The sequence below is a fragment of the Varroa jacobsoni genome, unplaced genomic scaffold, assembly GCF_002532875.2.
Source record: "Varroa jacobsoni isolate VJ856 unplaced genomic scaffold, vjacob_1.0 scaffold_125, whole genome shotgun sequence".
NCBI lineage: Eukaryota > Metazoa > Arthropoda > Arachnida > Mesostigmata > Varroidae > Varroa > Varroa jacobsoni.
Window position 1 is genome coordinate 105972 of NW_019213027.1, and position 8624 is coordinate 114595.

Sequence of the window (8624 nt, forward strand, 5' to 3'; positions counted from 1 at the left end):
TTGCTAACTATGGCTGTCAATCGTTTGTGAAGGTGTCTATGCGCATGTGTAATGAAAAAGATATGGCGGTCTATTATAATAACCGAAAAGCTCCGCTTTGTTGTCGTAGGCCTACTTTTAAGCGTTCCTTTTATATTGTCGGGCCAGCATACCCATCGAACGAAGCATCGCAGCGGTTGGCTGTTTTTCATACTAAGCTCCAGAGAATATAGCACCGTACCAACTGCCTACCGCTGATTAAAAAGAAACTTTTTGTCATCAACTTTTACATGTTGTTAATAGTGCCATGAAGTACTAAATGAAAGCACATATACAAGAAAAAATAGTTGGACTAAAAGATGTTGGCCCCGAAATTGATTGTCTAGCAGGTAAGCCCATGCAGGCGCCACTTCCGAATAAGAAGTACGCGAGATCATGATGGTAAGCGTTCCCTTAATTAAATCAAAGTGGAATTTTTGCAGGTTACTGCGTCATATAACTACTAGATATTTGACGCATTTCCGGGACTAGAAGCGGGTAGAAAAAAAAACACAATTTCTGTATCGTCTGCTATTGTTGTATCTAATTGGTCAATTTGCGTACGAAAAAAGCTTAATCATTTTCAGCAAATTACACTTATCTGAATCGTTTTACTGTAACAATCTGAAGTTGAAATATGGCGTATGGGGACGATTTAACTATTACTGGCCAGGTCAGACCGGCCTTGGGAACCAAATCTAAAGCAAACAAGATTCTGTATGCCAATTCCGACTGGGTATCGAAAACAAGTCTGGAATTAGCTTTAGAGAAAGGTGAGGGTATCTGTCCTATTTATTGGAAAGAAGGAAATGTGGCCAATCTATTTTCATTGAAATCATCAAAATACCAAGATGATAAATAAATGGAAGTACTCGGATTAGTCATTTAATGGTAATTTACATGAAAATAAGCTATAGCTGAAGCAGGTAAAGCAGCCGATGCGTTAGCGAGGATTCTCTCAAGCGTCCATCAAGTTTCATAGATTGCTGATATCGGTCACGGAATCGATTGCCGCTGCACGGACGTAGAAGGCGTCAAGTACAAAGCAGAAAAAGAGTAATCTACTTTGCAATATCCAGAGAATCGCTGGAGCCCACATTTTCAACGTCGGTACTAACTGGGAAATCACCTTGGGATCTGAAAATCAAGGCAAAAAAGCGCCTGTTAGACAGAAACCGTGAATCAATAAAAACACAACAAGCATCACCATACGAAGCAAAAACGGATTTCATCTCGGGCGTCAAGAAGCGGCTAGGTTGCCTCGGGCCGGAATACCAATCACTTCCCCATTAACTACTAGGAAGACATGTTAACATTCAAAGTTGTCTCTTTGGCAGCAGCGGAATAAGGTCGGACATTTGCGTCCTTTTTGACCTGGCCAGATGGCTACCGGTCTACATCTGGCTGATCTGTCCGGCACTTGAGAAAGCTAGAGGTGAGCAAACAATAAGGTAGAAAAAAAGATCCGAGCTTACGAACGGTAAGGCAGAATTTCTCTACTGGTTCATAGAAAGAGCATACAGTGCTATCAGTGACCATAACAAGAAAAACGGCGCTTTCAATAAATGAAGAAAGCCAGACGTGGCGCACATGGACACAGCGCGTAAAACGCCCAAATAGACTGTACCGGTTGGTTTTATCTCGTTAACCCATAATGCCGTTTACAAAGATACGAGCTTAAGCCGAGTTCTACACGTAGATTGAAAAAATTAAGTGTTGCTGTTAGATTAATAGATAATCGGACGATCATTTTCGAGACCAATAATGTATTCATTAATATATAAATGAGTGAAAAAGAGTGTAACGTACTCATTCAGTAGATTCTCAATTGGATATCGTTTGGACGATAACCGGAAACAATATATGCAGGTAGTCGATCTAACAAAAGCAACTACATACGCATCAAAATAAAAAGGTACCCGATAATAAGTTCTTGATTAATTACTGGTATTGAAGGACTTGTAATGAACGAAATAATACAGTATCTTTATTCCTGTATATAGTTATATAAAATAACTAATAACTAGCATTCTATATTTGCCACTTTTAGTATTTTCTGTCTCTATGACGCCCTCGATTTTTATGGCGTTACGGCTTGTAGCAGTGTCGAAGACCGACACATATTGGTAGACAGTACACACAAAAGCCATTACTAATCTTTTTTTTTTTCTTCTTTTTTGTTTTCTATAAAAGCCTGCTTTGTTTTTTTGCCTGCTCAAGCTATTTTCATAGCAGTTTTCATTTTACAAATTTCAGTATCTACTGAAAATTTATGGCTGCGCCTATAGTCGATATCAAATAGTTCTCTCGTGATTTAAACACGGTGAACGAGCCTTAGCATTCGATCAGTTTGGTCCATGTCGTTTGACAGAAGATGCTAGTTAACCGAGGCATGTTTACACGATTTGAGCAAATTTAATCAGCTGAAGACACCATATTAACATAGATCTTGCAATAAGAAAACAGCCGAAGTTCTTCCAAAGGGGGCAATTTTTATTGATTTTAGATATAGCTCAATAATAATTACTACACTGACGATGACTGAACTAACCTATAGGTATTCAAAAGATTATGTTTACGGAAAAAACCTAGACGTGTTTTTGTACAATATCTGTATAATATGTTTTTCGCGTTCGAGATTTTTCTGTCTGAAGTGGAAATTTACGCATGATCTAAGTTGCTTACCTTCATCTTTATTTTCGATAAGGACCATAGCAACGATACCGAGCGTATTTTAGCCTCTAAAGCCGCTAAAGCAAATGACTAACGACGTTGCTCTTTACCTGGAACCGTTCGTTTCACCAGTTACATTAGATTGCTGCCTAATACACTTAGCCATTTATCACTCTCTAAGAAACAGTCATCGTTCACCTACTTCGTTTGTTTACCTCGCGGCAAAAAACAGCATCCATGAATCAGACTACTTTGTCTCGTGTATTATGGTAGCAGTAGCGAATGCTCACCGTGGGCAGCCCTATAGACCCAGCCCAATGTAAATATCACTGAGTAACGAATCGAGAACACAATGACACACATTTGCTGAATGATGCTATGTCTACTCGCAAGGATAGAATTCATTCTTTTAGCACGAACCATACGTAAGAAGGCAGTTAGCGCACGGCGAAATCGTTCTCGTGTGAGCCTTATGCCAGGGCACCAGTAGTTTTTTATGTAAGCCACTTTACGGCCTACCCATGTTCGAGCAAGTTGCAGATTAGGATCCCTGCCTATAGCCGTCCTAATTCAAAAAAATTCAACCAAGTATTTACTAGGCCAAATAGGTGCGGTTCAAGACGATATAGTAACAAAAAAGAAAAACTTTCATTAATGGATGTGTTTATCGTAGAACCTCACGATTATACACATACAAAACCATCGCAGCTGTCGTATAATCTCTCGGTGTAGCTCTTATTTGGCAAATTTTTGTTCGCGTAGTTGCCGAATATAGATGTAGATAAACCGCACAAATTCAAGGTACGCACTTCTTTTTGTTTTCATTTATTGTACGTCTGATACTTGTGGCCTAATTCAAACGGTTTATATATATATATATGTTTTATACGGGAATATATGCGAATTTAAACAACGTTTCCAATTGTACCGGATGTTTGTGTGTTGTAACGTAGTGTTCTGTTGCTGTTACCGCTGTCGATCCTGAGGATGTAATTGCCTTTGCTAATACAACCAACGGCAGTGTCCTATCGTGGAAATGCGCAGCCTAGTGGCCTGTCTGCTGCCTAACTGTAACCTATGATTGACAATGCGGTGTCCTGCGTGCTGTTGATATACCTACGTAGAGAGCTGTCGCAGCGTCGATAGTCCGAGCCGGTTGGTTTGATTTTGCTTACGCTGTTTACCATGTAACAGACTCAATGCGTGGCATAACCCGTACAGCTTTGTTACAGCACCAACAACCATCGCCATAGCGGTCGAATGCTAGGGAACACGGAACATAGAACACCCACGAATAATAGCAGATAATTAACAGTAGCGGACCAGCAGCGTAATGGCGTCCTGCACGGTCGCCAGTATCTCGTGTATGTGATTTTGCCTTGTCAAGGTCACTTCACATTTATGCCGAACGGATCCAGCGTCTGGTCATGCCTATGAGCGGACGCTAGCTGCCTTAAGCTGCTAAGAATGTGCTATTTGTCTGCCTGTTTTTCCGTCTACGTCCCTATGCCTCCGTATGCGAGACTGAAAGTGTGTGTTTTCTATAGGCGTCAGCCGTTTTTCCTCCTCTTGCTATTGAAGCTGGAGTCATTGTTGGCCTGGCCGGCGACGTTGCCGCTGCAAGTATGATTTTGCGTTTGTGGACGACACATCGCCGAAGTATTGTTGTGTAATTACAGGACTCTATTGCCCTCGAGCTGTCGGAAGGCCCGTCGTATCCGGAGCCCTCGATCCGAATGCTCTCCAGTGATCGACCGTGCTACGGGCGTGTCGATGATACCCGCTTCCACGGTGATGAGTAGATATATGTATGGACCGTTAAATGTAGCAGGAGCTGCTGAGTCTAGAGTGAGTCAAAATGTACTGTAAACCATCGGCATTGAGGTAAACGATGTATTTGCTTATTGACCTCAGGAGTGCTAACGAGATTTTCACAATCACTTGATTCCAACGTTTTTCAAAAACGGCTGAGAAGTCAACAGCTCAATTGGCTATAGTTATCTGCCCTCGAAAGCGCAACATTTATTGGCGTTCGGATTTGTTCAATTTTGGTATAAAATAGAAATACTGTTTTACTGAGTTTCAACAACTGTTTGCTCGAAATAGCCGTCTGCGCTTGATACACTTATCGCAGCGTTTCACGATATTTCTACCTCAAAATTTAAAAGCTAATATTTTCATGAAATATAAGTATCCATTATAATGCATGAGAAAACTATACCAAACACGCTATCCAAATATAGTGACAAAATAGATACAAGCAATATATATATATTTATAAAAAGCAAAAAATTAAGTACCGGTGAGTGGTTGGGTCGCCGTTCTTTCGCCCCTAATCATTCCTCTTTTTCCTAAAAAACAGGCCTTTCTCAAATCTGTTTGCCAGTACCTTTTTCCTTTTATTTCATGACTATGTTAATATTTGCACACATGAATCAGTCATCTCGAAAGTAATGAAATCTGACGTACATGTATTTGAAATATACTGTAAAATCTCAGAATTTATCTGGTAATTTTATGGAATTACGTTTAAGCAGATCAGTGGTTACATAGAACAATTACAGCTCAATGGGATAATTTTGTTATTATAAAGTATTTATAAAGTAACTATCCGCACGATCCATTATGGTGGTACATAGTGCTTAGCTGTTATATTGAACGAAACAATACTCTAGGCCGAAAACGCATACTACGCTTTGATTATCTGTGTGTCGCGGAAGTATTTTCCGACAATTCACTCGAGATCAAACAACAAATCGGCATCTAACTGTGAGCTTCATTTTTGGACAAGTTGTTATTAACTATAAACGTGATCTCATTTCTGCTCGTAGGTATGAGCCCTTTAATTGATGAGTAGGTGCATAAAATTTATTAACACTTTATGAGCCTTGCTTCCATAACAATTTGGCCCTGGACTAAGAGTTAGTGCAATGTAATGACACGCCCTGTGGCTTTGTCTCCCGCCTCTCTCCATATTTGACCCGGAATAAATTTTTCGGTCCCGTCACAAAGCTCTCACATGCCCCCTTGTGGCGCCGAACATCCGTCGAGCGTTTGATCTCCACGGCGACGATGGCTACATACAGTATTCAACATTAACAACAACGCCCTATACAGTAGAGGACGCTAGCATCCTCTGCGTCGCTGGATAGACGTTAGTACCCGTGTCACAGCCTTACAGAACGCTGTTTACGAATTTACTCTTCTAACGATCGTAAGCAAGGAGGGCATCATACGAGAGCGCAGATATAATCTAAGTTGGACAATAGAATGGGTGTTATTAAAACACTTGCCGGATTCTCGACAGAGCCAACCTTGACGGTAGCAGCGTCGAACTGTTACTATTTCGGCTATGAATTTTATTTTCGAGCTGGCACCGTAGTCGTTGTCTACCCGTTTTTCACTAAGGTGTAATGGCACGAAAGCTAAAACATATCGTCATCCGAGAGACGAAGCAATGAAGAACATAATTTGTTCAGGGGGCAAGCAAACCTTGTGGTTTTCTGTAACCACATGATCAATCGTCAGACGATATGTATGCGGGAAGCACATAGCCGACAAAGCCCATGCGCGGATAAAACGATGTCGGAAAATACTACTTCGTTTCATAAAGGATCAATAACATTATTAGGCTACGTATTCGCGCCTATTTGGTTCTGTGAAGGTATGTCATCGACTTGACTGCGCATCGTTTAGACTCAACTATCGATGCTATGAAGTGGTATCTAGATGGCTGGCTGTATGACTCGGTAACGGAACTTCAAATGTAGCATCATTAACAGATTCACTGTTTCTGAGAAACACACGATGGACGATGACTGTTTTAGGTGATCGACAGGACATTTAAAACAAACACATCTGCCTATTAGAAAACGAATTCCTTGCTATTCGTCCTCGGGACCCCTTGATCGTTTGACTAACAGATAACAGCTAAAAATATTTAAACGATTTTTTAATAGATTTCTCTCTCGTTTTGGATTCAAGATACTAGCTGCTTTGATTTACCAGTCCATTATAGTTGCCATTGCATCAGCTGATATTTGATCTATGGCCTAGGTATCGGCTTGTAACCTTCCTCAAAGGATTCAATCAGGTTGACCAGGTTACTAAAGAGTTCAACGTCTATGAGCGTCCAAGGTTTCGTCGAGCTTCTAACTCAACGTTTTAGGAGCGTAATTAAAAACAACATTTATCTATTTCTGAGTTCGGTTTCCCGTGAAAAACCAGCGCGCTAATGAACTGTTTCCGTTTACCAGTTTCTGTTGCAGTCTAGTTGACGACCGACCTTAGTAACACCGATCACATCAATTTAAATCACTCTACCAAAGTCACCCGTATTCTTGGCTATTATTTGCAGTTACCCCTGTTATGATGAAGTTGTGTAAATATTAAAATATGCCCCCTGCATTTCGGGAACGAATAATAACGTCACTATACTATTACTAAGTGTTAATTTGCCTAATATTTATTTAAATTACTATAATAATACCAAATTTTATTTATTTACAATGAGACTATTGTCAGTCTAAAAGGTTACATATTAAAGAAATTCTTACTGATAGGAAAGTGTATATTACTTTTTTTTTGTAGTAAATCTATTATATTTTAAAATTAAAATAATAAAAAGGAAATTAAAACATTAGTGAAACTCCTATAAACTATATATAAGTAAATTTTTAGCTCTTTTTTATGGAGTTAAAAATTTACTTAGGTAAATTAATATTGTAATTAGTTATAGATTCATTAACAGGAGATACGTTTTGTTATTTTAATATGAAAGTATGTTTTAAAAAATATTTAAAATTTAGTAAATAAGAAAACATGTTTTTAACGAGTTTATAAGGATTATTTTGTTTATTTTTTTTTTATTAATCTGATCATTTCCAATGCCGAAGGCAGCCTCAAATCTAGTAGTTACAAATATACAAAATGCACAGCTATTAGCTTTATATTTTGTTGATACTCGCAAATAACAGCTTTTTGTTAACGGCATTAGTCTGACTATCATTGGAAGCTCTCCTAACCTGTGAGATACACGATCCTATGAAAAAATGCTTAGACATGCCACTACTTGTTCCGGGGAAAGCAAAACGTACTGGTGAAGGGCTTAAACTGCGTGGAACTCAAGCGAGTTCCACATGCTCGTAGGTTATGCAACATAATTCCGTCGTATTCAACCACTTGTTTCTGCAACCTACGTTGATGATGGCTCTTATGGGTGCGCTGGAAAAAATCTCGTTCCCACATTAAAATTGTTCATGCACGTCTTAACTGCGGTAAGGGCTTTATTTATCTGCTAAGCTCCGTATCAAAATACCTTGGAACTAAAGAATGGCCAGCCATATAAGTCTTTGAACCTTGTTCATTAGTAAGATCAATGTCTTATAAGGTAGAGGAACGTTCGCCTTAAAGCAAGTTGCAGATCCTTCAATGGAAAGATGAGCCACGTTAGAACACGTGAAATCGTTGGACTTTACTTATTCTATCAGTGTTCTTATACATGGAAATCGCTCAAGACACCGAAGCAATCCCGGTGCGCGCCTAATTGAAAAGTGATTCTGCAGGATGGGTTGGAATACTTTTTTTTTAAATATTTTTTAATGTTTTAATAAAACATAAGAATTTGTTATGTTTTTGCCTTCGAGAAAGAAAAACTTGCAGCGCCCATACACTGTGTCTATTTCAGACGAAGCACATGCAGGATCAGCTCAGAGATCCAATTCGATATATTTATGGGAACAGAAATTAGGAAAAAGCTATGAGTATTATGATTCACTGGTATGCTAAAAAGGACAGTACTTTTTATATGGGTACGGTACCAATATCGTTTTGATTGAGCATATATATATATATATATATATATATATATATATACTAAACATTACATATATATATATATATATGCAATGTACGAGCGTTAACACGAACGTCAC

General features: G+C 39.0%; 2 long non-coding RNA genes across 8 annotated transcripts in view; one reads left to right on the plus strand and one right to left on the minus strand.

Moving 5' to 3' along the window:
* Positions 1–877: 877 nt before the first annotated feature.
* The window catches only part of LOC111267532 (uncharacterized), an 11673-nt gene continuing 3926 nt past the window's right edge, over positions 878–8624 (minus strand). The window contains exons 1-3 of one of the 6 annotated variants that reach the window (XR_015313811.1): positions 3808–4124; positions 2704–2801; positions 878–1155 (exon numbers count right to left, since the gene is read on the minus strand). This is a non-coding gene — a long non-coding RNA (uncharacterized LOC111267532). Of the gene's footprint in view, positions 1156–2703; positions 2802–2906; positions 3047–3111; positions 3474–3807; positions 4161–8624 lie in introns of those variants that run through there. The other 5 variants (XR_002684691.2, XR_015313812.1, XR_015313807.1 and 2 more) reach the window with 5 other exon arrangements.
* The window catches only part of LOC111267521 (uncharacterized), a 14797-nt gene continuing 10448 nt past the window's right edge, over positions 4276–8624 (plus strand). Inside the window, exon 1 of one of the 2 annotated variants that reach the window (XR_002684683.2) lies at positions 4276–4575. This is a non-coding gene — a long non-coding RNA (uncharacterized LOC111267521). The remainder of the gene's footprint in view (positions 4576–8624) is intronic. The other variant, XR_002684682.2, reaches the window with a different exon arrangement.